A 25839-nucleotide genomic window follows, 5' to 3' on the forward strand; every position below is an offset into this window, starting at 1 on the left:
AGCTGATTGATGTTTCTAACTCTCTATCCCTCTCCCTTCCTCTCTGTAAAAAAATCAATAAAATATATTTAAAAGAAAAGAAAGAAAAAAGAGAAACATGCAAATTGACTGCACCTCCGCCACGCCCAAGCCATGCCCACCAGCCAATCAGAGCCACTATATGCAAATTAACCCAACCAAGATGGCGGCCAGCAGCCACGGAGCTGGAGCAAGCAGGAGGCTTGGTTGCCCCGGCAATGGAGGAAGCCAAGCTTCCCACCTGCCCTGGCTGGCTGTGGCCTCCGCTCAAGGCAACAAAGTTTCAATTATAGAAGATAAATAAATCCTAGATACCTGCTTCCAGCCAGCCTCCACTGGGAGCGTGGGTGGCTGGGGGCCATGGCCAGCCTGCAAACAGCCATCAGCCACTCACCCAGGCTGGCCAGGCACCCCAGCAGGACCCCCCTCCCTGAAGGGGCTGTGGCCAACCTGCAAACAGCCATCAGCCCCTCACCCAGGCTGGCCAGGCACTCCAGCGGGGACCCAACCCTGATCCGGGACACCCTTCAGGGCAAACCAGCCAGCCCCCACCCGTGCACCAGGCCTCTATCCTATATAATAAAAGGGTAATATGCAAATTGACCCTAACAGCAGAACAACTGGGAATGACTGGTCACTATGACACACACTGACCACTGGGGGCAGACGCTCAATGCAGGAGCTGCTCCCTGGTGGTCATTGTGCTCCCACAGGGGGAGCTCTGCTCAGCCACAAGCCAGGCTGATGGCTGCCAGTTCAGCGGTGGTGGTGGGAGCCTCTCCCGCCTCCTCAGCAGCGCTAAGGAAGTCCAACTGCAGCTTAGGCCTGCTCCCCGCTGGCAAGTGGACATCCCCCAGGGCTCCCGGGCTGCCAGAGGGATGTCTGACTGCCAGCTTAGGCCCAATCCCCCGGTAGGGAGTGTGCAGGAGGCAGCTGATTGATGTTTCTAACTCTCTATCCCTCTCCCTTCCTCTCTGTAAAAAAATCAATAAAATATATTTAAAAGAAAAGAAAGAAAAAGGAGAAACATGCAAATTGACTGCACCTCCGCCACGCCCAAGCCACGCCCACCAGCCAATCAGAGCCACTATATGCAAATTAACCCAACCAAGATGGCGGGCCAGCAGCCAGGAGCTGAAGCAAGCAGGAGGCTTGGTTGCCACGGTGATGGAGGTTGGCCACACCCCCTTCAGGGAGGGGGGTCCTGCTGGGGTGCCTGGCCAGCCTGGGTGAGTGGCTGATGGCTGTTTGCAAGTGGGTAATATGCAAATTGACCCTAACAGCAGAACAACTGGGAATGACTAGTCACTATGACACACACTGACCACTGGGGGCAGATGCTCAATGCAGGAGCAAATTTTTGTGCACTGGGCCTCTAGTTTCTTATAACTATGCTAGTCCCCAATGTTCTATTTATGCCCCTAATAAGAATATGAATTATTTTTCTCATTGATTTCCTCTTTGGGATATAAATTTCTCTTTCTGAAGCATGTTGTAGGCAGTTGTAAACCTTTCAATGCTCTCCTTATTTTCCTCCATTTTTCTATTTGCTATCTTTAATAGGAAGTAGATCTATTCCTCTGTCACCATCTACTTTCCCTGTGGCTTAATTGGACTTCTAAGCCATCTGTGCTCTGGCAGTCTTTTTCCTCTTTCCCACTGTTCTGCCTGAGTCCTGAAACCAGACCCTGCTGCCCGGAAGGCACAATCTGTGCATCCTGAAACTGGAGACGCTGCGCCCGAGAGCAAGGGGTTCGCATTTCACAATGGCATCACCGTTAGCTTTCTTCAGAGCCACAATCACATCATCTTTTACACAAGGTGTGTAACTATCGTAGCCAGCAAGTTTTGTTTCAGAACCTCAAGCCATTTACCCGCCCACCTAGGGGGATGCGGCCGGTGCAGGAACTGCAGGTGAAAACCCGTGCAGCCCATTCGGGAGCTGCAGGAGCGCAGCCAGTCCTCGTCCGCAGGCCCCTCCGGCCGAGGAGCGCTTTGCTCGATTCTGCGCCTCCCGTCCCCTGAACGCCCCCTGCGATCCCCGCGGGAGGGAGTTAGGGCCCTGACTTGGGCGTTAGCTCTCGCCTTCCCCGGGGGCAGCCGGAGCGAAGCCCCATTCCCTCTTAGGTGGACCCGGTCACCGGGCTGAGGTAGCCGGTCAGGTTTCCCCGCACCCTTCCATTTCCGCACCACTGCGCGCCGTCACCACAGTAGACAGTCACCTAGAGAGTCACTAACAAGGGCACACTGGCCTGGACGGGATTTGGGGAATCCCCACCCCGGGAGGGCGGCGCAAGGCAGGACTCGGCCAGTTAGAGGAGCCCCCCACCCAGACCTCCGCGCCCGGGCGGAGTCCTTCCTCGCCTGGGAGCCGGAGGCCACGCCTTCCTGCCTCCCGCGCCAGGAGGCCCCGCCCCCAGGGGGCCCCGATGGCTCACGCCTGGGGGCGGGGCTTCGCACAGACCACGCCCCTCAGCCTGGCCCCGCCCCTGAACCAGCGGCCCCGCCTCGGGGCGCGGACCGCAGCGACCAGGAGTTTTCCGCTCAGTTGGCCCCTCCTCCGCCCCTCCCTGCGGCTGCGGTGCCCGCCGGGCCGAGAACCCCGAGAGCCCGAGCGGACCGACGCCCGAACTCACACCGACCCAGGCGCCGCGCCCTGACGCCCGCCCAGAGCGCCGCTGCTGCCGCGCCCCCCTGACCCCTCGCGGCTCCGCGCCCCGTGGCCGGTGGCCAGGTGAGTAAGGGTCTCGGCCGGCCGTGCGGGGACCCTCGTTGCACCGCGTGGGGTGGGGGCGGTGTCCGGCTGGTCCCGGACGGGCTGCTTCGGCTCTGTCAGCTGCGGGGACTCTCCTCCCCGTGGCCCCCAGGGCCCGGGCTCGTGACGGCGCTGCGCTGCCGGGGTCGGGGCTGAACGGCCTGGGCCGGCGCGGGACCGGGTCATACTGGACCCGGGGCGACGGGCCGGGGTGGGGAGGCCGCCGGCCCGTCCCCTCTGACCCAGCTGGTTCTGAGTGTGCGTGCGCCCTTCCGGGAAAGGCTGCCCCGGGCGAGCTGGGGGGGGGACGGGGGGGGGGGGAGGCTGCCTTCAGGAACTTTCTCCCGGAACCGGGAGCACGCGAATTTCGGGGAGTTTCTGCTGCTGGAGTTCATTTGTAGGCACTTTATTTGGAAGATCGGGGCTCATCCCGGTGCTGTGTTCACCTGCGTTCACCTCTTCCGCCTTTCCACCCTCTCCAGCCTCGGCGACAGTGTCAGGGAGGGATTCTCGGACTTCTATCTCCTCCGGGGCCTCAGCTCAGCCCCCTGAAGGCTTCACAGGGTGGAAACGGCGTCTGATGTGGGGAATGGAGTTCCTCACCTAGAGACGGGGAGGGCAGGCGGGAGCCAGGCGGTCCCAGCTCAAGCAGGAAGCTGTGCGCCTGGGCCATTTCTGTGCCCGCCCATCTAACCAGTGGCTTTGTGTAGACATGGCTGTTGAGGACCGAGCCTGGGTGTGGAGGTAGCTGGCTACTCTGCTCTCTCTCCAGGCCCTTCACTGTGTCCCCTCCTGCCCTGACCTGGGCATGGGGGGGCGCTGTGAGGGGTGAGCCTGTGCGCTGCCCACACAACAGGAGCCAAAGCTTGCAGGCAGGGCCAGGCTGAGTCCAGGAGTAGCTCACCCCTAACTGGCTCTCATTAAGTTCCTTCATTCCTTTCTTGCTTCAGCCAGTTGTTGGGAATTCCGGGAGGATTAACGGGTACCCTTCCCTCCAAGCACTTTCTGTGCTGTAAGGTGCTCCCCGATTAGAGTGGTCAGGTGAGGTGCCAGGGTAGTTTGTTGCCCTGGCATTGGTGCCTCCCCTCGGGCTCCTGCATCCCTCCCTCCCTAATCTTGTCTTCTTAACTAGTCTTCAGACCTTGGTTTCCTCATCTTTAAAATGGGGGTGATAAGAATACCTACCTCGCAGGGTGATTGTGAGGATTAAATGAATTAATATATTTAACCAACCATACAGCTCAGGCACCTGAATAGGTGGTGACTGTTATACCATCCCTGTGTGTCTCAGGTGGATGTCACTCAGATTGGACATAAAGCTTACAGCAGGGCCTTGCGCATAAGTAATCATCTGCCCGTGTCAGTGATAATACAGTAGTAATAGCTATCACTCCCGTCATGCAGTTGAAGGTCCAACCAAGTTGATCTGCTCTTCTGACCTGGCCCTCTGTCTTAGCTCATGCTGTTATGCCCTCCTTCCCCCATTCCTGCCCCATTATTCAGCACCCTCCTGGGAGCCCTCTGGGTGCCTGCTCCCACCGAGAAGGGACAAGATATGCTGCGAGTCCCCAGAGCTCTCCACTCCTTTGGCACTGACCCACTTCTCATAGTGGCCTTTCGTAGTATTTATATGGCCATGTGTCTCACCTCTGCCCTGACCTCTGTCTCTGGGAGTTGAGGGCTGTTTCTTACAAATCTCTGAGCCTCACCGCACCAGGACGGGCCTTCCTCATGTGGGTGCTCAGTAGATGTCAGTTGAGTGAAAGAGGCAGGCCAGGGAAGCAGGGTTCCCCTGTTGTTACAACATTAGACCTGGAGATGGAAATGAGTCCAGACTGAGGGGTGGTGGTAGGAGCTGCCTGAGAGGCCAAGTAGGAAGGCCTTTGAGTTCCTTTATGTGGCCAGGGCAAGGGTGACGGTGACAGACAGGGCCCATCCTGGATTGCTGTTCCTAGAAGGCCAAGATTGAGGAGTGTGCCTTGGTCACGTGATTTGGAGGAGGCTGGGTAGTTCGGGATGAAGGCGGGAAAACAGCTAGAATAGGTTAGTATGGGTTCTTCTTCAGAATTCACTGCAGAATAGAGAGAGAGAAAGAGAAAGCCAGTGTGGGAAGGAGGGGAATGTAGAAAAGACATCTCTTTTTTTTTTTTTTTTTTTAAATATATTTTATTGATTTTTTACAGAGAAGAAGGGAGAGGGATAGAGAGTTAGAAACATCGATGAGAGAGATCGATCAGCTGCCTCCTGCACGCCCCCCACTGGGAATGTGCCAGCAACCAAGGTATATGCCCTTGACCGGAATCGAACCTGGGACCCTTGAGTCCGCAGGCCGATGCTCTATCTACTGAGCCAAACCGGTTTGGCGAAAAGACATCTCTTTAGAGGCCCTTGGGCCTTCCTAGAGCTCTCCCTCCTTCCTCCCTCTTAGCTGCCATCATCTCCCCGTAAGCCTGAAGCAGTTCCTTGCACTTGGTTCCCAGGGACACTTGGGGGAGAATCAGTATGTGGGTGTGCGTCACAGTCATAGCCAAACAGACTCAGGTTTCTCTGGATTTTTCTCTTCAACACCTCTGATCTCATTTCCCTGGAACATCAGGAATTTGAATGCTGCCTGCATAGGACATCTCTTAGGTAAAAGGAAGGAACGGAAGTTTCCTTGGTGGGAATTTGCATTTTTAAAAGGAGTTGCTGAAATGCAGTGGCATATCTAGTAACTACTGAAGCCATACATTCAGTCTACTGACCCTAACCCCGAAATTAAAGGTCACAGGGTGTGAGGATCTTAATAGTAAAGCCAGAACAGTGACCCGAATCACAGCTGACCATGCTACACTGATGTGAGAACTTAATGGGTGAGGGCAACCACAGAGTCAGGAGACTGAGCTTATTCGTGTTAGATGACCAGGCACAAGCCATGTAACCACACAGACTCTCAGTGTTCTGGATGGTAAAACTCCTGCCTCAAATGGTTGTTTGCAGAATCCAGTGAGATGTTTGCAAAAGGGGTTTGAGCTCGGTTACGGGTGGTGATACCTTGGGTGTGTTACTGCAAGGGACCTTGAAGCTGGGAGTGGCACGCTCAGGTCTGCCAGGTGCTTGTGCTCCTGAAGGTCCCACTGCCTTAGCAGAACAGAAGGGAAGGAATTGAACGCGGACAAGGCTGCGGGTCACTACAGGGTTGAATCATAGATGAGTGTTTATTCCAGTAACGCTGGCAGTATGGGAGGGCAGCAGGTCATCCACAAAAATCTGCTCTGCACCCCCCATAAGCCAACTGCTTCTATTGGGTAGGACAAAGATTACATGGGGAAGTAGGCAGAAGGAATAATGGGTATGCAAAATGGGAAATAAGGACTCCATTATTTGGGCAACAGTAATGAATCTTTCCATGATAATAGGCAGTTCTTGAATGAGAATGGACCCCAATCCAAGGTTGACTTCCAGGTCCAAGGTGGACACCAAGTCCCTGGGCGTACAATCCCCAGCCAGGTTAGAATGTCCTTTAACCAGAACAAGGCAATCAGAGTTAACAGAGCATGATTCTATTTCCCATAACCATAGCTAGTTCCCACTATTCTATTTTTGTCCCTAACAAGATGAAAGCAATCAGAGTGAGGGGAGAGAGAAATTCAGAGGCTGTTAACAGGGAGGTGGAGGGAGTATAAGGCAGATTAAGCCTGGGGGAGTGGCATCCTGGGGAAAAGGGTGTGTGTGTTTGGGGGGGAGGGGGTGCTGGTGATCCTAGATGTGAGCCTGATGTGTCCACCTAAAAGGTCACGGCTATTTTTAGGAAGAGGGTGACAAGGCATGTTTCTGTGGAACTCCTTATTATGAGTACCCACTGTTTGCCTAGCCCCGTGCTGTGTGCACCAAAGCAGAGGCCAGCCCCACCCAGCCTGGGTTGCTCCCTGCATTCCCCTGAGACATAAGACATAAGGAGACACTGGATGGGAACTAGTCTGGAGAATGGGGAAGATCATGCATTCAGTTTTGGACATGTGTTTGAGATACCAAGGAGGCAGATGGGTCTGGGGCTCAGGAGGAGTCTGGGCTAGAAGGACACTTTGTCTAGGTTGTAACCTATGTCAAAGACATGGTGAGATTGAGGAACTCAACCTAGAACAGCTGAGTAAAGGAAGATGAGCCTGTAAAGGAGCCAGAAAAAGAGCAGTTCAAGAGCAGGAAAGAAAACCCAGACAGTGTCCCACACAGAAGCCTCCGGCAGTGGCCATGGCTACTGTGGGAAGTGATGTGGAGGAGATTGGTCACTTTAGCTGGGACTGTGTTTGTGGGATGATAGTAGCAGAAGCCTTAGGGAATGAATGGGTGGGGAGTAGCCCGAGGTGATGATCTGGGGTTACTAACTATAGACAAGCTTTGAAGATGTGGGCTTCGAAGGGGAGGAGAAAGATTGGGTGATGCTGGAGGATACCTTGAGGGGTGTTTGTTTTTGTTTCCTCAGCCCATTCTCCCCCCATTTCACCTGAGAAGTTAGTGTGGATGGCCTGCAGTCAAGGATCCCCTCTCTCTCCCTGTCACAGACACAGGCAGCTGTAAAACTGCATGTTTCACCAAATGGATTCATGTATATTCTGCATTCTAGCTTGTGCTTTTGATTAATTTATCATGGCCAGTGACTTCAGGTTACTGTTCTTCCACGCCAGTAGCAGGTCTGTATATGATGTTCAGATGTACCATAATTTACTGAGCTTTTCCCTTATTGATGGGTATTGAGACCATTACTCTTTTTAAAAAAATAATTCTTTATTGTTGAAAGTATTACATATGCCCCCTTTTCCCCCCATTGGCCCCCTCCAGCCCACCCCGCCCCCCTCCCCAGGCCCTCTCCACCCCACTGTCTGCGTGCATCTATGCATACAAGGAGGCTCTTTTTAAAACCTATAGGATGCTAATTGGAATGTCATTGGCTGTATTTAGTATTTATAAGGAAGAGTAGACATTTTTATGATACTAACTTTTCCGAGTCAAGGATAGATTACAGACCTTGTAATATGTCTTTACTAGATAGTGTGAATGGAATTCTAACTGGCTATGCTAGAACTTAAAAATATATATATATATATATATATATATATATATATATATATATATACATACACACACACACACACACACACACACTAGAGGCCCATGAATAAAATTTGTGCAAGAGTAGGCCTTCCTTCCCCTGGCTGCTGGCACGGGCTTCCCTCTGGCTGCCGGCAGGCACCCGGGATTTTTTGTATCCTTTCTATTTTATGTTTGGTCATTAAGTTCAACCTTTATCTTTCTTCATTCCTTCTTACTTTTGGCATATTTTGTTGCTCTACTTTTACTATATAAGTTGCTTCATTTATTTTTAGTCTTTTAATTTATGAAGCTCCATATTTCCTTTTGAATGCAGCTCTAGGTAATGGGCTTTTGCAAGAAATGCTCACCTTTCCATGGCTTTCTAGTCATTGTGTAGATAAATTTTGATCCAAGGATTATTTATAAGATGGGGTTCTGAATTTCTGACTAGTTTTGTGGGGGGTGGGGTATGTTCATATTTTATTGTTGACTGCTACATTTATTGGGTTACTAGAGGCCCAGCACTTGAAATTCGTGCGTGGGTATGGTCCCTAGGCCTGGCCTGCGATCAAGGCCATTGTCCCCAGTTGCCCGCAGCTGGCCCTGTCTCCCACTGCCACCTACCCCTGGTTCCCCGTTCACCATCGGGGGATCGGAGCCTGATGGCCGGGGGAAGGGACCGAGCGGTGGTCAGTGCGCCTCATAGTCGGCCAGTTGTTCTGGTCGTTTCACCATTGGGGTCAATTTGCATATTACCCTTTTATTATATATGATGATTAGTGAATAGGATCAGCAAAATCTCTTTTGTTGGGCTGTACTAAGATTTTCTTTGTGGCCAACTACATGATTAATATTAAAAGGTTCATGGACATGAGAGAAGACTATTCTCTGTGGGAGACCACTTGAGATTTTTCTGTTAACTTGAGCTTGTCCTCTATCCTTGCTTATTGATCTCTCTGATTCTGAGAAGTATATCAAAAAGTCTCACTGTGATCTCTTTTTTAAGTCAAGCTCTGCTTGTATTTGTTCTAGCTTTATGAATTCAGCCTTCATGTTTGATGTACAGTTTTATCAAGCTTATCTTTGTGCATTGTGCCCTGTGTCATTTGTTGCTTATTTAATGCTTTTGACCTTTGGCCATTAATTCCATATTATCTGTGCTTAGGAGAATATATTGGTAAGGATCTCTATAAAAAGAGGAACCCCTCTTTTTATATAGTCCTAAAGTTAATAAATAAGTGCATTTTATGAAACAGTGAGAGGCTCAGAAATTTAGAGGCAGGTGTCAGCCTTGGGGCCGATGGGGGTCATCCATGCCCCTTTAGTTTCAATTCAGGCTGTGGAGTAGGTAGTAATCGGGTGTCCCCCCACTTTATTCTCAGCTCTCCATTATCATGAGCTCCCCCTCCTGCATTGAAAACCAGATTTGGAGGGATGGATGAAATGAGATTTGTAGGCAAACCCCAGGGTCAGGCCTTTGTCCTCTCTTCTCTCTTGTGGTTCCACCTGCTTTTTTTTAGGTTCAAGGAGATGGTCCAATTGCTCTGATTGCAATTGTGTGTATCCTTCCTCATTTGTGGCAGCAAGATGGACTTTCTCTGTCCCCCAAGGAATCAGACAAAAAAGTTAGTACACAAAAAGAACCCAGGGCCAAATGTCATATGTAAAGACTTAGGCCTCCAAGTCTTATGTTCTTTTCTGTGGTGTGTATTAAGTCACATACACTATTTAAAGGGACTGGAATAGCTAAGCCTTGTGCCATGAACTCCTAGGGAGTGGTTTTCCAAGTTCTGGTTTTCAAGATAAAGGCAAATGGCTGGAAAAACCCTCAGCTTGCTGAGACAGGATTATTGAAAAGTTCTCAACATATTTTTAATGTTAATATTTTCACTTCTAGTTTTTCTGTTTAATATGGTTTTGCCGAACCTTTAATATTTTTTCTTATTCAAATTAATGTTTTTTTTTGGTTAATCCTCACCCAAGGATATTTTTCCATTGATTTTTAGGGAGAGTGGGAGAGGGAAAGACAGAGAGAAACAGCGATGTGAGAGAAACACATCGATTGGTTGCCTTCTGCATGACCCCTGACCAGGGAAGTAGCCTGCAACCAAGGTACATGCCCTTGACTGGAATCGAACCCGGGACCCTTTGATCCACAGTTGACACTCTATCCACTGAACCAGACCAGCTAGGGCTCAAATTAAATTTTTAAAAGCAATTTTATTTTTCAATTATAGTTGACAAACATTATTATATTAATTTCAGGTATACACCCTGGTGATTAGACATTACATAACTTACTATGTGATCATCCTGATAAATCTCTCACCCATCTGACACCGTACATAGTTATTACAATACTAGAGGCCCAATGCATGAAATTCATGCAAGAGTAGTCCTTCCTTCCCCCGGCTGCCAGCACCAGTTTCCCTCTGGCACCCGGGACCCGGGCTTCCCTTGCAGCCCCAGCTTTGTCCAGAAGGACGTCTGGTCTAATTAGCATATTATGCTTTTATTATTATAGATTACTAACTGTATTCCCTATGCTGTACTTGACAGCCCCATGACTATTCTGTAACAACCAATTTGTACTTCTTAATCCCTTCACCTTTTTCACCCATCTTCCCAACCCCCCTCCCATTTGGCAACCATCGAAATGTTCTCTGTTTCTATGAGTCTGTTTCTGTTCTGCTTATTCACTGGTTGTTGTTTTTTTTTTTAGAGTCAATTGTTGATATATGTATTTATTGCCATTTTGTTGGTCACATTTTTTATCTTTTTTTCTTCTTAAAGAAGACCCTTTAAAATTTAATACTGGTTTGGTGGTGGTGATGAATTCCTTTAGGTTTCCCTTGTCTGGGATGCTCTTTATCTGGTTTTCAATTCTAAATGATAGTTTTGCTGGGTAGATTAACCTTGGTTGTAGGTCCTCGATTTTCATCACTTGGAATATTTTTTGCCAGTCTCTTCTGGCTTGCAAGTTACTGTTGAGAAATCAGCTGACAGTCTTAGGGGCACTCCCTTGTAGGTAACTAACTGCATTTCTCTTGCTGCTTTTAAGATTCTCTCTTTGTCTTTAACCTTTAACTTTTCTCTCTCTTTTTTTTTTATGATGTGTTTTGGTGTGGGCCTCTTTGGGTCCATCTTGTTTGGGAATCTGCATATTCTGGACTTGTATGTCTATTTCCTTCACTGAGTTAGGGAAATTTGCTGTCATTTTTTCAAATGGGATTTCAACTTCTTGCTCTTTCTCTTGTCTTTTTCACACCCCCATGATGCCAGTGCTGGCATGCTTGAACTTGTCCCAGAGACTCCTTACACTATCCTCATTTTTGTAGATTCTTTTCTCTTTTTGTTGTTCTGATTGTTTTTTTCCTACTTCCCTATCTTATCAATCTCTGATTTGATCCTCTGCTTCATCTACTCCACTGTTAATTCCCTTTAATGTATTCTTCATTTCAGTTAATGTATTCTCCATTTCTGTTTTTTTTTTTTATGTTTCCTATCTCTTTGTTGAAGTTCTCACTAAGTTCATCTACTCTTCCCCTAAGTTCATTGAACATCCTTACAACAGTGTTTTGAACTCTACATCTAGTACATTGCTTGTCTCTATGTTGTTTAGTTCTTTTTCTGGAGTTTTCTTCTGTTCTTTCATTTGGAATATGCTTTTTTGTCTCTTCATTTTGGCAGCCTCCCTGTGTTTGTTCCTATGTATTAGGTAAAGCTGGTACATAGCACAGGCTTGGTAGAGTGGCCTTATGTAGTCGGTGTTCTATAGGGTCCAATGACACAGCCTCCCCAACCACTCAAGCTGAGCACTCGAGGTGTGCCCCCTGTGTGGCCTATGTACATACACCCTCTTCTTGTAGTTGAGCCTTGATTGCTGTGGGCATGTCATTGGGAGGGATTTCCCCCCAGGGTGATCAGCTGCCAGGACTGGCTGACCACTGTGGCGGACAGCTGGGCTCTGGTGCTCACTGAGTCCGTCCCTTGAGTGTGTTGCTTGTGGAGGTGGTTGGGTAGTGATGCTTCGATGTGGTCTGAAGCTGTCCACTAGGTGTGCTGGCTCTGCTAACCTTAATTTTTAAACTTTCTTTCTCAATAACAAATAAAATGTTTCTCTTGTAATCAGCACATGACTCAGATGGGGAGGGAGAAAGGATGGCAGAATGTTATTTTAAAAAAGAGTGTTTTCTCTTGTAACCAGCACATGACTGGTGCAGGGGAGGGAGAAAGGAATGCAGAAGACAATGATGACAACAAGAAACTGAATGTGGTGACCTGTGTCTTTGGTAGAAAATTCAGACTGTTCACATACCTGATAGTCTTGATTTTATACCTTGCGTCTTGTTTTCTGTTTATTATTTATTATACTTGGATGTTATTTCTTTCCTGATTGCTGCTATCTTGGTTAAGTTCCTCATCATTCTTCCCCACCTGCCTGTATTAGGATTCAGGTTTGGTTATGAGTTAAGAGAGTTGCTTATCTCTCTCTCTCTCTTCAGAAGTTGGAGGGTTAGTGTCTGTTCTGTGAGGTTGTGCAGGCACCACACTCCATATGTAAAGTTGCTCCCAGCATTCTGTAGGGCTATGGTTTTCAAACTTGAGAACAACCTGGAAGATTTATTAAAACACAGATTCTTGGACCCCACTCCCAAAGGGTCTGAGGTGGGAGGTCTGCGGTGGGGCCTGAGAATTTCCTTTCTGACAGGTGCCCAAGTTGTGCTGATGCCGCCAGTCTAGAGACCACACGTTGGGTTGCCCTGCTCTTCCTCATTTGCAGCACTTCCCTTATTGCCTGGCCCAGGACAGCTGGCCCTCACAGCTACCTGACAGGCCTGCCTGGCTGCCAGGGAGACTTCAATACATAGTCCTTATTGGGGGCTGCCATGTGCTGCAGTGCAGCTAGTGTTCTGTGTAGAAGGAAGGGGGGACAGATGGTTTAAAGGGACAATCAGAAGTTTGTGGAACAACACCCACTGCTGTCCTTAATTCGAAGCTACAACTGTGCTTGTCAGTGTTGCCATCGGCTAAGCCACTATTCTTCAGCTTAGGAAGTGGGAATGGTGGGTGTCTCCTGGCAGTGGTGAGCCGGCAGGCAGTGCGAGCCCTGCGGCCTCCAGTCCTGCGACTGGTGAAGAAACCGGCAGCTGCTGATGTGCCGATTCCCACTAGTCAGGTCTGGCAGCCCCACCTTCTGCCACCTGCAGCCACCTCCCGCTTTTACAGGCCCCACAGCACGGGGTGGGGGCTCCACGGCCCAGCTTTGGGAGGCAGGGTATCTTGCTGTGCTTCTCCCGCCTCCCGAGCTCCCTCAACTTCAGGTATTACACATAGGTGACTGTTTCTGGGAGAGCTTGGGGGCAGAGGCCGTTTGAACCCTGAACTGAGCTGGGGCCCGTGGTTTCTGCAGTTCCTGGTACCCCAGGGGCTGCCAACCCTGCTGTCGGCAGCTGCTAAGTCTTAGGGAGGTGGACTTGGGGGGAAACGATGTCACAGACTTCCCTGGAGCAGATGACACTGCCTGTGTGGCTCGGTTCTGTGGGATTGATTTGGGAGGCAGCAGAGTCACTTTCTTTACATTTCCCAAGGCCATTCTCCAGCCAGGAACGTGGAATGGAGCCCAGGAAGTGTGCAGAGTGGAGGGGAGCCAGCCTGGGTCACAGTGCATCTGCCTGGAAGTAGAGAAACGTGGTTCTGGAGTCTGTCCTGCCGCAGCCAGTCCTGAGACCTTGGGCCTGCACTCGGGGCCTGGGCTCCCACCTCAGTAAAATGAGCCATTTGAACCAAACGATTTCATGAAGCCCCTTCCAGCTCCGATGTTGTAGGGTTCTTGTGTGATTGATGTTTTATTTCTAAGAGGCCTCTTTCAGAACCTGCTTGCTCAAGTGCAGCCCCTTGGTCAAGCCTAGACACCGCCCCGTTGCCACTCTCCCAGCTAGCTTTGCCCAGCCTTCTCCCGGCTGGGCAGCCCCAGGTGCCAGCCCTTGCAGGGCAAGGTCTGAGGCACTGCCTGGCTAATGATTGACGTAGGCTCCAACTATTCTTAATTCCTGGTGTGTGGGTGGGGAGCTGAATGTTTAACAGCACCTCTGTGGGCTTTTTGTTCACTGCGTGGGAAATACCGTCAGGGTTGGTAGAGTGCTGCCCTGGGGCCCTCCCTGGCTTGTTTCTGTGGTTTAATGGCACCCGTGACCCACACCTCAGTGGTGAGACAGAGCCCAACGTGGGCAGGGCACTGGGGCGCAGAGAGTAGGGCCACCTACTCCCTTCTCAGCAGAGTTAGGGATGTTCATACACCCATGAGGGCCTGCCTTGGCATGGGAGGGAGAGAGAAATGTCCTAGATGTGTCGTCTGCCCCCACAATTCCTGGAGCTGACGTACCAGAAACTCCGCCTAGAGAGGCCTTCAGAACAGGTGCTACCCGGGGTGTGGAAGAGATGAGTCAGGGTCCACTGGTGTCTCGTTGGCATGTGTCGGGCCTCGCTGTGCCCAGCCTTGTACCAGCCAGTGGCAGGAGAAGGAAAGGCCTGTCCTGGACATTATATCTCATTGGGAGGCCGAGGAAAAAGTAACTCTCGCCGGGGCACAAATTGGGTGTCTGACCCTTGCTTGTCAAGAATCACCTCTGAACCTTAGCTCCCTTGAGGTGCTAATACCTGCCTTGTAGGAACACTGTGAAGATTAATGAGGAATGTGTAATAAAGTAATATATGTGCCTATGGTAGGTACTGGAAAACAGGACTGTTATTAGAACACTAGAGGACATAGAAAACCTTTTAGGCCAAGTGCTGGTAAGGATCATGGTGAGAGGGGCTATCAGGGTGGGCTTCCTGAAAGAAGTGAGCTCTCTCTGGCCTAAAGGAAGACCAGGATTGACGCAAGCTTAAGAAAGGTGACGGGAGCATGGAGCAAGTCGAGGGATTCTGAGCTGAAGTCCTGAAGATGCAAAGTGCTGAGGAATCGGCTTGGTTGAGCTATGGACACACATTTCCTGTGGTTCTTTCTGTCACACATACATCTCCAGGACCGTCCATTTTCTGGCCATGGCGCGCTGTCACTCGGCCCAGCGTCTTTTGGCAGAGCTTAGGATCCCGCCTACAGACACAGGGTCAGCCGTACCTGAGCTCCGCAGGAAGCTTCTCTAGTGTGTTCTGTTGGCTCCGGTGGGAGTTTCTGTTCAGCTTCCAGCCGGGCCAGGCTGCCTGGGGACCTGTCACCATTTGGAGAGCAGCCCTCAGCAAGTGCTGTTTGAAGGAGAGTGTCCCTGCTGCTGCTGGCAAGGCCAGGGTGGCGCAGCCACTGAGAGGTGGAGAGGTCCTCCCAGGTTGGGTGTGAAGGGACTGCTGTTTTCCAAAGCTGTTTGAACAGGCCCCGAGTCCTGGGCGGGTCAGGACCTCCCTGGTAGAGGCCGGGGAACGCTGCTGCCTTCAGATCTTCAGTCGTAACCTGACCTACCACCTATCCCCCATTTCATTCTGAGAGAGGACCTAGGGAGGACTGTCATATGGAGGTGAGATGGCTCACGCATGTAACTGGCAGGGCCCCGGTGACATCTGTCCCATTGATTACGGTGCCTTCAGGCACAGCCCAGGTGGGGACGGGGCAGCTGCTACAGCCACAGAATACTGCCCGGTCTCTGATTTTTCCATAATGACAAAATTAAGTCAGAGAGTCTCTTTTGCAGCAGCACCCCTTCCACAGAGAAGTAAATGTTTGTGAATTACAAAACCTTCACAGAGCCCAGGTTCTGGGCAGCGGGGGCTAACAACGCGGATTCCTACAGGCCCACTCATTTGATAGGTGATGTGTTCGGCAGAGCCGTGGTTTGTGGCAGAGAAGTGGTGTTCTAGACACTCCCTCCCCCCCCCCCCCCCCCCTCCGCCCCCAGCTCCAGAGATCACATTTCCTGATTGTCAGCCTTATCTCCATTCTTCCTGGGAATGGCTCTGAAACGGAGGTCCTTGTGGGTTTTCCTGTAACTGCTGTTGTGTTTCCCTCCCCAGATAAGAGCCCGAGCCTGGAGCCTGGCGCAGGCTGAGCCTTTGCTTCCCCCCTCTGTCCCAGGAGTCTAGTCCGTAGGTGGTCTACTGTGAAGCGAAGGAAAGTTAAGCTCCAGCTTCAGACCCCTCTCACAGCACTTGCCCGTGGGCCCCGCCCTGGGAGGGAATTCATAAAATTATGTGCTTTTGTAAAATTTGCCAAAAAGTGTTCCGTATTCATTTTCTTAAAGAGGGTCCCTAAAATTGTACACGCTCCTAGCCCCACATAACCTGGACCTTCCCGGTAGATGCTGTTGTTATTTTTTTTTTTTAATGAGTAACTTACAGATATATTTTTAAGTTTGCTTCTCTATTTTTAATAACTTTTTACAATAACAGAAGTAAACATGTCAAATACTCATATAGCATTATATAGCACTTGCTTTATCATACATTTTCACAAAAGATCTTTTTTTTAGACTGAAATTTATGATTTGTTTAATTATCAGAGAATATCAGTTCTTAAAGAATTGTATGAGTCTACTGTAGCTCTGATGCTGGTCTTTCCCAGCAATTGGCTGGCCTCCTGCCTTTTGGACAGTGAGCTCTTGGCTTGGGGGGAGGAGGTGAGGGTCCTGGGCAGCCGATTAGGATCTTGCTGCGTCACCTGGCACGTCTCTTCCTCCTCCCTGGTTGTCAGTTTCCCCATTTGTGTAATGAGTGGAGGTGGGGTGGGTAGGAATGAACTGAGTCATCTCCAGGGCTGAGTGACCTCTGGTGTCGCAGTCGCAGGCCCTAGCCCATGGGCAGGTTGGCTTGCTCACTAGATCACACTGGGACCTTTTCCCTCCCTAGAGCATTTGCATTGCCTGCTGGGTGTGCCTGCTCTGGCCATAGGGAACCCATTCAGAGTCTCGCCATGGTGACTGTTAACTGACAATACCAGTGAGCAAAGGTTTTCTGAACTCTTATTCCCAGCCCTGCAGGAGAGGTGAGTTCCTTGGGCCCTTGTTCTCTGTTGGGATGGCTTTTTGTGTGGCCTTGGTTTATTGCTTCCCTTGTCAGAGAAAGCTTGAGGAACGCATAGGGCTCTTAGACAGAGAGCAGAGGCCTTTTCCATGCGGAGGGATCTGGAGGGAGGGAGAAAGCAGTGCTCACTGTCCGCATTCGTTTTCCACTGCTGCTGTTTAACAAATTACCACAGACTTAGTGACTTAAAAGCACTACTTTTTTGCGGTAAAATATACATAACATACAATTTACCACTTTAACCGTTGGAGTGAAGCTCCGTGACATAGAATACATTCTCATTGTTGTGCAGCCGTCACCACCATCCTTCTCCAGAGCCTTTTCATCTTGTAACTGGAACTCTGTCCCCATTAAACAGTAACTCATCGTTTCCCCTTCCCCAGCCATTTGACTACTCTTGGTACCTCATACTCATAAGTGGAATTGTTTATCTTTTGGTGACCAGTGTTAACCCAGTAAATTTGATGCAATTCACAAATCCAGCATCTCACCTAGCAGCTAGAAGGGCACTCCAAGATGTGTTTTCTTTGGAGGGAGAGAATGGAAATGGAAGTGTTTTTTTTCTCTCCCTCCCCCCATTGAGAGAGAGAGAGAGAGAGAGAGAGAGGAAAACAAACAAACAAACAAACAAACAAATTGCCTCCCCTGATCTGGAATTGAACCCAGAACTAAGGGTATACGACGCTAAGTAGCTGAGCCACATCAGCCAGGGCAAAACTGGAAGGTTTGTTGTTGTTTTTTAAAGTATGTTTTTATTGATTTTAGAGAGAGGGTGAGAGAGAGACATCGATTGGCTGCCTCTTGCATACCCCTTACTGAGGAACAAGCCCACAACCTGGGCATGTGCCCTGCTCAGCATTCGAACTGTTGGCCCTGGGAATGGTGGTACCAGGTGTCTGACTCATGGGGTCAGACCAGACCTGGGTTCAGCATCCTGAGTACTTGAGTTCTGGCTAAGAAAAGGATTCAGAGCCAAGGCAAACTCACTAGAGAAGATTTATTTGGCAAGCAAAGGGAAAATGGAGCAGGCTACTCAAAGCTGCCCGGGGCATGGGCTAGGGCTCCTTTTAACCCCTGGAGGGGGTTTAACGGCTTTCTTCTTCAAACTGACCAGTCAGGGTCTGTCCAGTCGTCTTCTGTCCTTGTATGGAAGTTAGGTGGGGCTTTCCTCCAGCCCCCTTGTTCTTTGAGGGTGAGGGTCTACCACGTGGCTTCACCATGAGCCAGGGGAGAAGGGTCAGGAGAATCCCACCTGCATGAGCCAGGGCATTCTCGGATGAAGAGGGGGGTCTCAGGGGCAAGCTACTGAATAATAATACTTATCTCCAATATTTGCTCCACCAGTTTTTTTCCCATTGCCAGGTGTCCGGGACATTGTCCTGGTGACCTTCCGTAACTGGCCCATTGTCCCTGCTCTGCTCATGTCTGTCTAACTCTGCGACAGAATGGGTGACCTCTTGGTGCATGGGGTGATGCTCAACCAGCTGAGCCATCCCGGCCAGGGTAAATGGAAGGGCTTTGATGGTGTAGATGGCCTCTTTTTGTGGGGTGGGTGGTGGAGAGGGCCTACCTGACAGATTACCTTACTGGTATGTGATCAGGAAATCCCAGACTTGTAGATGAAGATTCTGTTTCTGGGAAAGGATGAAACTGCAGTTAGATCAGGTAGTAAGTCTAGGTTTGGTATCAAGGGCTTTTAGCAAGAGTGATGCCATTTTGGGCCCGTGTTTTTTTTTTCTTTAGCACTGGCTTATTTCACTTCGTATAATTGTCTTCAAGGCTCAGTCATGTTGTAGCATGCATCAGAATTTCCTTCCTATTTAAGGGCTACTAATATTCTATGTATATACCACATTTTGTTTATCTGTTTATTGTTTATCTATTGATGGACATTTGTGTTGTTTACATATTTTGACTGTTATAAATATCAACGTAAGAAACGTCCAAATCTGTAGAGAACTTTGATGAATTTATCTGAACCAAACTGATGATAGTGGCTAGGAAGCAAATCTCAATGAATTGAGAAAATGCTCTGGAGAGTGGCAGTTTTTCAGCTTCTTTTCTACATTACTAGAGGCCCGATGCACGAGATTTGTGCAAGAGTAGGCCTTCCTTCCCCTGGCTGCCGGCACCAGCTTCTTCCGGAAGGACATCCGGTCTAATTAGCATATTACGCTTTCATTATTATAGACTAGAGGCCCGGTGCACGAAATTTGTGCACGGGGGTGGGAGGGACATCCTTCAGCCCGGCCTGCACCCTCTCCAATCTGGGACCACTGGCTCCTAACTGCTTACCTGCCTGCCTGATCACCCCTAACTGCTCCCCTGCCTGCCTGATCACACCTAATCGCCTCTGCCTGCCTGCCTGATTGCCCCTAATTGCTCTCCCCTGCCAGCCTGATCATCCTAACTGCTCTCCCCTGCCAGCCTGATCTCCCCTAACCACCTCTGCCTCGGCCCCACCACCATGACTTTGTCCAGAAGGACATCCGGAAGGTCGTCCGGAAGATGTCCAGTCCAATTAGCATATTACCCTTTTATTAGTATAGGTCCGTGGTCGGCAAACTGCGGCTCTTTGGCCCCTTGAGTGTGGCTCTTCCCAAGCCTTAGGAGTACCCTAATTAAGTTTAATAACAATGTACCTACCTATATAGTTTAAGTTTAAAAAATTTGGCTCTCAAAAGAAATTTCAGTCGTACTGTTGATATTTGGCTCTGTTGACTAATGAGTTTGCCGACCACTGGTATAGGTAATCAAAGGAGGAGACATAAGTAGGTTACATGAAGTCCATTGGTGATAGATTAGGGAGGCGGGAGAAAGCAAAACTGAGAATTCTCTGAGATTGAATAAACTTTTTTTTCCCTTAGTCTTTTCTCTTTCTTTTATTTTTTTCTCCTATACACATATTTCTTTTACATTCGTAGGTATAGGATAGTTAACAATGAATACAGCACATAGAGATGGTATTTAGGGAACAACATAACAATGAGAGGTTCTGTGGTTTTGTACTGTGGTGTGAGGGGTCCAGAAAAAGGGGGATTACTCTGACATTCCAAAGATACGTTATCTTACATATGAAAATACAGGCTTACTTAAAGGTAAAGGTTCTTTCTCTGGCCGGGTAATTCTGTTGGTTAGAGCATTGTCCTGATACTCCAAGGTTGTGGGTTCGTTCCTTGGTCAGGGAACATACAAGAATCTGATGAATGCATAAATAAGTGAAACAACAAATCAGCGTTTCTCTCTCTCAAATCAGTATATAAACATTTAAAGGTAAATGTTAGCGGTGGTTGCAGCAGGAATGACACCATGTGTTAGACTGGTGGGGTCAGACTGGACCTCAGTTCAGCAAGCTTGGTACTTGAGTTCTGGCTAGGAACAAATTCAGAGCCAAGACTCAAACTAGAGGACATTTATTTAGAAAATCACAGAGGTGGAGGAAGTGAGTGCTGGAAGACATGGGCTCAGGAAACAAGTTACAGAGGCCAAAGGAGAGCCCGTGGAGCTTGGAATGAAGAAGGAAAAGGTAGCGCTCCTGGGAGGAAGGGAACAGGGTGAGGATGAGGGGGAGAGAAGAAGAGGCAGGTGTGAGGTGGGGAGAGTGAGCTGGACCCTCCATCCTGAGGGTTTTAAGGGTGGACATTTTAGGGGAGGTCTCGGGGGAGGATCTCAATAGAATACTCAGCAGCTCTCCAGGTGAAGTCTCCACTGATTGGTCATCACCAGGGCAGGAGGTCATTATCCAGTGCAGCTGGTCCTGAGTCAGCCTTGGGGTCACTGGTCTGGTTTTGCTGCTTTTTGGGGCCTAGAGCTGAAACACAACTGAGGCCTAGATCTTATCTCTGGGGATGAGGCCCACCCTACAGTTGTCATAGGTAGGCCCCAGGGCTTTCCACCCTGGTGACCTGAACGTGGCCGTCTTCCTGCTCTGCTCCCATCAGTCTAACTGCTACCACAGTAAAGACTGACATTTGTCAAGGAAGCTACAGGCCAGGACTCGCTGTTAGTTAGAGATTTCTGTGTTCAGACCATCCTAGGGGTTACTTTCAGTCTCGGAGTTTGTAAGGCTGCCATGCAGGCTTCCCCTGAGCTTCTCAGTTTAGTATGTGGCTCCTTTTTTGTCCACATGAGTAATACTGCTATGAACATGGGTGTATACATATGTTTGAGTCCCTGTTTTCAGTTGTTTTGGGTAAATGCCCAGAAGTGGAATTGCTGGGTCAAATGTTTAATTTTTTGAGGCACCGCCCTACTGTTTGCTGCCGCAGCACCATTTCCCCACAGGGCCTTTGTCTTGTAGTTCTGTCTGTGAGAAACACTCACCAGTCCAAAATTAAAAAAGAAAAAAGGACATGGAGACACGAAGGGAGACATTTAATGTCGATCTTGCAAGATCAGGTGTCTGGTGGGCAGGCACGCTCAAAGTGGTTACCACCAGCATTTTATTCCCTAGTGCACAGGTCCTGCCCCCAGTTCCTCATTGGCTGAGTACCATGGGGTGTACAATCTTCCCAGAGGTCGCCTAAGATTCATTATATCCTTATAGGGTATTCTCTCTTTCCCCTTCCCAAGTTAAGTTCCCTTGTCACTTGGCTCCTCCCCAACAACATCCTATCTCCCTGGGCCCCTCCAGGTGCGTGAACTTTGTCACGTCTGCAGGCTGCTATGCAAGAAGACTGCCAGTAATTTTCCATTCAGGGTTAAATGCCTTGCCTTGGAAATGGACCACCACTGACTTTTTAAAAAAAAAAATACATTTTTTCCTTTTTTAAATATATTTTTATTGATTTCAGAGAGGAAGGGAGAGAGAGAAACATCAATGATGAGAGAGAATCATTGATCAGCTGCCTCCTGCCTACTGGGTGGGGATCAATCCTGCAACCCGGGCATGTGCCCTTGACCGGAATCGAACCTGGGACCTTTCAATATGCAGGCCGACCCTCTGTCCACTGAGCCAACCCGGCCAGGGCTGACTTTATTTTATTTCTAAGGTGTCTCGCAGGTCTCTCAGTGCTCGTAGGCATGGATGCATCTTTTCTGGAGGCTCTAGAGGCGAATCCTTGTCTTCTCCCTCTCAAGGCACGTGGCCCCGGCTGGTTCCTCCACAGATGGCGTCTCTCTCACGCTTATCTTTTCCTTTTCATCCTTAATTTCTCCTTATTCTTTCTTTTCATCCTTAACACAACCAGGAAAGGACTCATGTAATTAGATTAGGCCTACCTGGATCATCTCCCCATCTCAAGGTTGGTAACTATAATCACATCTGCAAAGTAGCTTTTCTCACGTAAGGTAAGGTACCAGTCACAGGTTCCGGGGGATCCGGGTGGGGACTATCAGTTGGGGGTGGTTTTGAAGGACCTAATCAAGGAACCTGATGGTGCCTTGAACTTGTGCTTTCAAAAGTCTTCCCCTCTCCCCTTTCCTGACCCCACAGTGTGAGCCGGACACCTGTGAACTGAGCATCCGGGCCTGTCCCTCTTTAGCCACTTGGGAGAGAGCGACACTGGGTGAGCTGGTTACAGTGAGAACTGTCCGTACTTTACAAAGGTCTTCCCTGTTCTCGCTTCATTCAGTCCTCGGTAACTCCAATGGAGCCCATCTCGGGACGGTCACAGGGGCTGTCAGGGAAAGTCACTTAGCAGGTGTTGGAGTTGGGACCCAAACCCTGGCTGCCAGGCTAATAATGCTTCTTAGGAGGTTGAGGTAAGAAAAGTCCAAGTCTGTAGAGAATTGAAATAGAAATTTATTTGAGCCTGGAAGCCAGATTTCAACAGACTGAGGTTAATGCTTCTGAGACTAACAGAACATTTGCTGATTCTTTTTTAAGGAAGGTTACCTGAAGGTGGGAGGAAGCAACTGGGGTTGCAGGATAAATTAAGATTATGTGCTCTCTTGGGGCTTATTTCAAAGGTGTGTTAACCTAGATGCACAGAAGCAATAGACAAACTTGCTTAAGGCAAAAATAAACCCTTTACTAAGAAGTTAAATGCCTGGGGTGCGACTACCCACCCTGGCCTGCCCCATTAGGAATTTATGATCAGATCACCCTGTGAGGCTACTTTTCACAGAACCACTTTTTTTTTTTATAGGGGGTAAGTTAAAAATGAACTGAGTACCTACTCTATGCTAATAAGCACATGGGGGATAGCTTTCTATGTGTGTATCATTGCATCAGCATCTCACAGCCAGAGTAAGATGGGGTATTTCCCCAGTTTCACAGGTACGGAGAAAGGCTGGAGAGAGGTGAAGCGACTTCCTGTCACAGCCAGCAGGGGGTAGAGCTAGAATATTGGCTCCAAAGTTCCTGTGTCGCTCAGGTTCCCCAGCAGAGCTAGGAGATGGTATCAGATCTGTGGGCTGTGGATGAAACTCACGCAGCAGAGCCGAGAAGTCTTGTGACTGCCCTGTGATGTTGGTGGCTCTTGCGGGGGCGTGTGGCTTGTGTGCAGTTGGGGAACTGGCTTAGAGATGGAAGAGAATAACGGGTGGTGGAATAACTGCAGAGCATCTGGAGTTGGCCATTCTGAGACCCAGTGTTGGTGCCGCTTGGCTGCATGACCTGGGATGAACCACTGAGCTTCCCCTTTCCCCACCCGGACGAGGGAGGGGTTCAGAGAGGGGGCTCCCCAAGTTCCCTTCCGGCACAGCTGTGTTTTACATTAACTGCAGCGGGGCTGGGCGTGTGTGTGGCTCCCCTGTGGGCCGAGGTGATCATGGAGAAACAGCACTGGGGTTGGACTTTGCAGGAGATGGAGGGACTTGAGAGCTAAGTGGGGCGGCAAGGGGGGCTTAGACATCTCGGGGACTTGTGCTGGGGTAACATCTGCTGGTCCCTCCTACCTGGTTTCTCAGGCTGGTCCTGGGGGGAGCCCACTGGCAGGTGGTGTAATTGGGAGCAGCCTCCGGGGCGGAAGTGGTGAAACAAAGACACAGGGCTGCCTCCCCAGTCTGAGCTGCGCTTAGAAGCACAGCCCGCAATTTCCCCCTTTTTTTGACGGGGGAGGTGTTTCCTCGTCCTGACCATACCTTGAACTTAGACTTGGGTGAGGGCTTTTAAAAAAAAATTTTTTTTTAAATTTCTGCCACTGTCATAAGGACCTGATGTCTACAAGGACCACAACCTGAGCCCTGTGACATTCTGGCCTGGTTTCAGCCAGATATTGACACCATATCTGGGTTCACCTTCCTCTGCTGTCTGCTTTCCACTCCTTCGAAATTCCAAACTGGGCTTGGCATTTGGCTAAGTGATGGCTATTCCAGAAGCCCCTTCAGTGGGGAGGTGTCTGAGGGGCCTGTCCCCATGAACGGGGATGGGCTGGGTCTGCCAGAGAGCTGTGCTGAGGAGGGTTGGTAGAGAGACTTCATGGATGAATCTCTGTGCACATGAAAGTGGTCCTTCCTGCCTTGATCCGCCCCCTTCTCAGTTCTAAGGACCTGGTCTGGAAAGGCAGCTGAGAGGAGAGAACATGATGTCTGTCAGGCGGGGGGCCCAGAGTGGAAGTATAGCTGTCACTTGGTATTTGCAGGGGATTAGACACCACAACCCAAGGATGCTAAAGTCACTTATATAAAACTAGAGGCTTGGTGCACGGATTCATGCACATTGAAAGGAAATTAATTAGAAGGTGGCCGGTGGGGTGGGACTGGGCAAGACAGACTGGACACGCCCTGGAGCCAACCTCCCGCAGTCCCTCCCCACGCACCTGGGGTGGCGCCGGAGCTCGAAGGACGTCTGCAGAGTGAGCGGGGTCTCTCCTGCAGGTGGGGTCCCTCAGCCTGGCCTGTGGGGATTAGGCCCAAACCAGCAATCCGACATCCCCCGAGAGGTCCCGGACTGTGAGAGGGCACTCTGCAAACTTGCTGTCGCTCGGCAGCTCCTGCGTTGAGCGTCTGCACCCTGGTGGTCAGTGTGCGTCATACCTACCGGCTGGCCAACTGGTCACTTAGGCTTTTATATATATAGATAGATGGGTTAGTATTTGCATATAACCTGTGTATACCCTCCCAAATACTTTAAATTATCTCTAGGTGACTTATAATACCTAACACAGTGTAAATGCTATGTAAAGAGTTGTTATACTGTATTGTTTGGGGATCACTTTCTGCAATTTTTTTCAAATATTTTTGATCAGCAATTGGATGAATGAATGGATGCGGAATCTGCAGATATGGAGGGCGGGCTCCATCGACAACAGGCTCCTGGGTGCCCCCCAGAGCTGGGCCTCCACAGGCCAAGGCCCTGCCTCCTCCAGTCCCTCTTCCCAGGCCGGTTTCCTCTTCTAGAGGCCTTTTCAAAGGTGCCTCTCCTCCCCCACAACCTTCCACTTCTGCTTCCTGCCTGTCCCCAGCATGGACCAGGCGCTGGCACTCAGGCATGCAGAGGATGGAAAGAAAACATTGCCAGTTTCCTGTTAGTGATTTCTCCTTGGGGTGATTGGAAAATGCAGCCCAGCCATTCACAGGGCTGCTGCAGCAGAGCTGGGCTGGTGTGGGAGAAGGAACTTGCAGCCTTCACTTCTCCCTTCCTCTGTCCTTCGCGCTGTCCTGACTCCCACATCTCCTGTTGCTCCCCCAGCCCATCCCCACCCTGCCCCCACGTTCCTCATCCTGAGTATTATCACATGGGCCAGACCCTGGGACCCCTCTAATCCTGACTGCTGTTTTATACTGGGAAGCTGATATGATGAAAGGTTAAGTGATATGAGAACATTTGATATTAAACTGTTACCACTCCCATTTTACAAATATGGAAAAGGGAGGCCCACACACCTAATAGAGGACAGAAGTGGAATTTGAACCTGGGCAGTTTGGCTTCAGATTTCATGTTCTTTTTTTAAAAAAATTTTTTTTATTGATTTCAGAGAGGAAGGGAGAGGGAGAGATAGAAACATCAATGATGATAGAGAATCATCCATCAACTACCTCCTGTAGGACCTCCCACCCCCCCCACTGGGGGTGGAGCCAGCAACCCAGGCACGTGGGGT

The 25839-nt window shown here is 49.7% G+C and overlaps 1 protein-coding gene and 1 pseudogene across 1 annotated transcript in view; one reads left to right on the forward strand and one right to left on the reverse strand.

The window, feature by feature from the left end:
* Positions 1-1393: 1393 nt before the first annotated feature.
* LOC139022206 (tRNA wybutosine-synthesizing protein 3 homolog pseudogene) lies at positions 1394-3202 on the reverse strand (annotated as a pseudogene).
* Positions 2576-25839, forward strand: part of ANXA11 (annexin A11) — a 45218-nt gene continuing 21954 nt past the window's right edge. Inside the window, exon 1 of the mRNA XM_070433071.1 lies at positions 2576-2752. The gene's annotated coding sequence lies outside the window, so the exon portion shown is untranslated. The remainder of the gene's footprint in view (positions 2753-25839) is intronic.

This window comes from Myotis yumanensis, unplaced genomic scaffold (assembly GCF_028538775.1).
Source record: "Myotis yumanensis isolate MYYU_CA2020_CCGP unplaced genomic scaffold, mMyoYum1.0.hap1 SCAF_13, whole genome shotgun sequence".
Taxonomy (NCBI): domain Eukaryota; kingdom Metazoa; phylum Chordata; class Mammalia; order Chiroptera; family Vespertilionidae; genus Myotis; species Myotis yumanensis.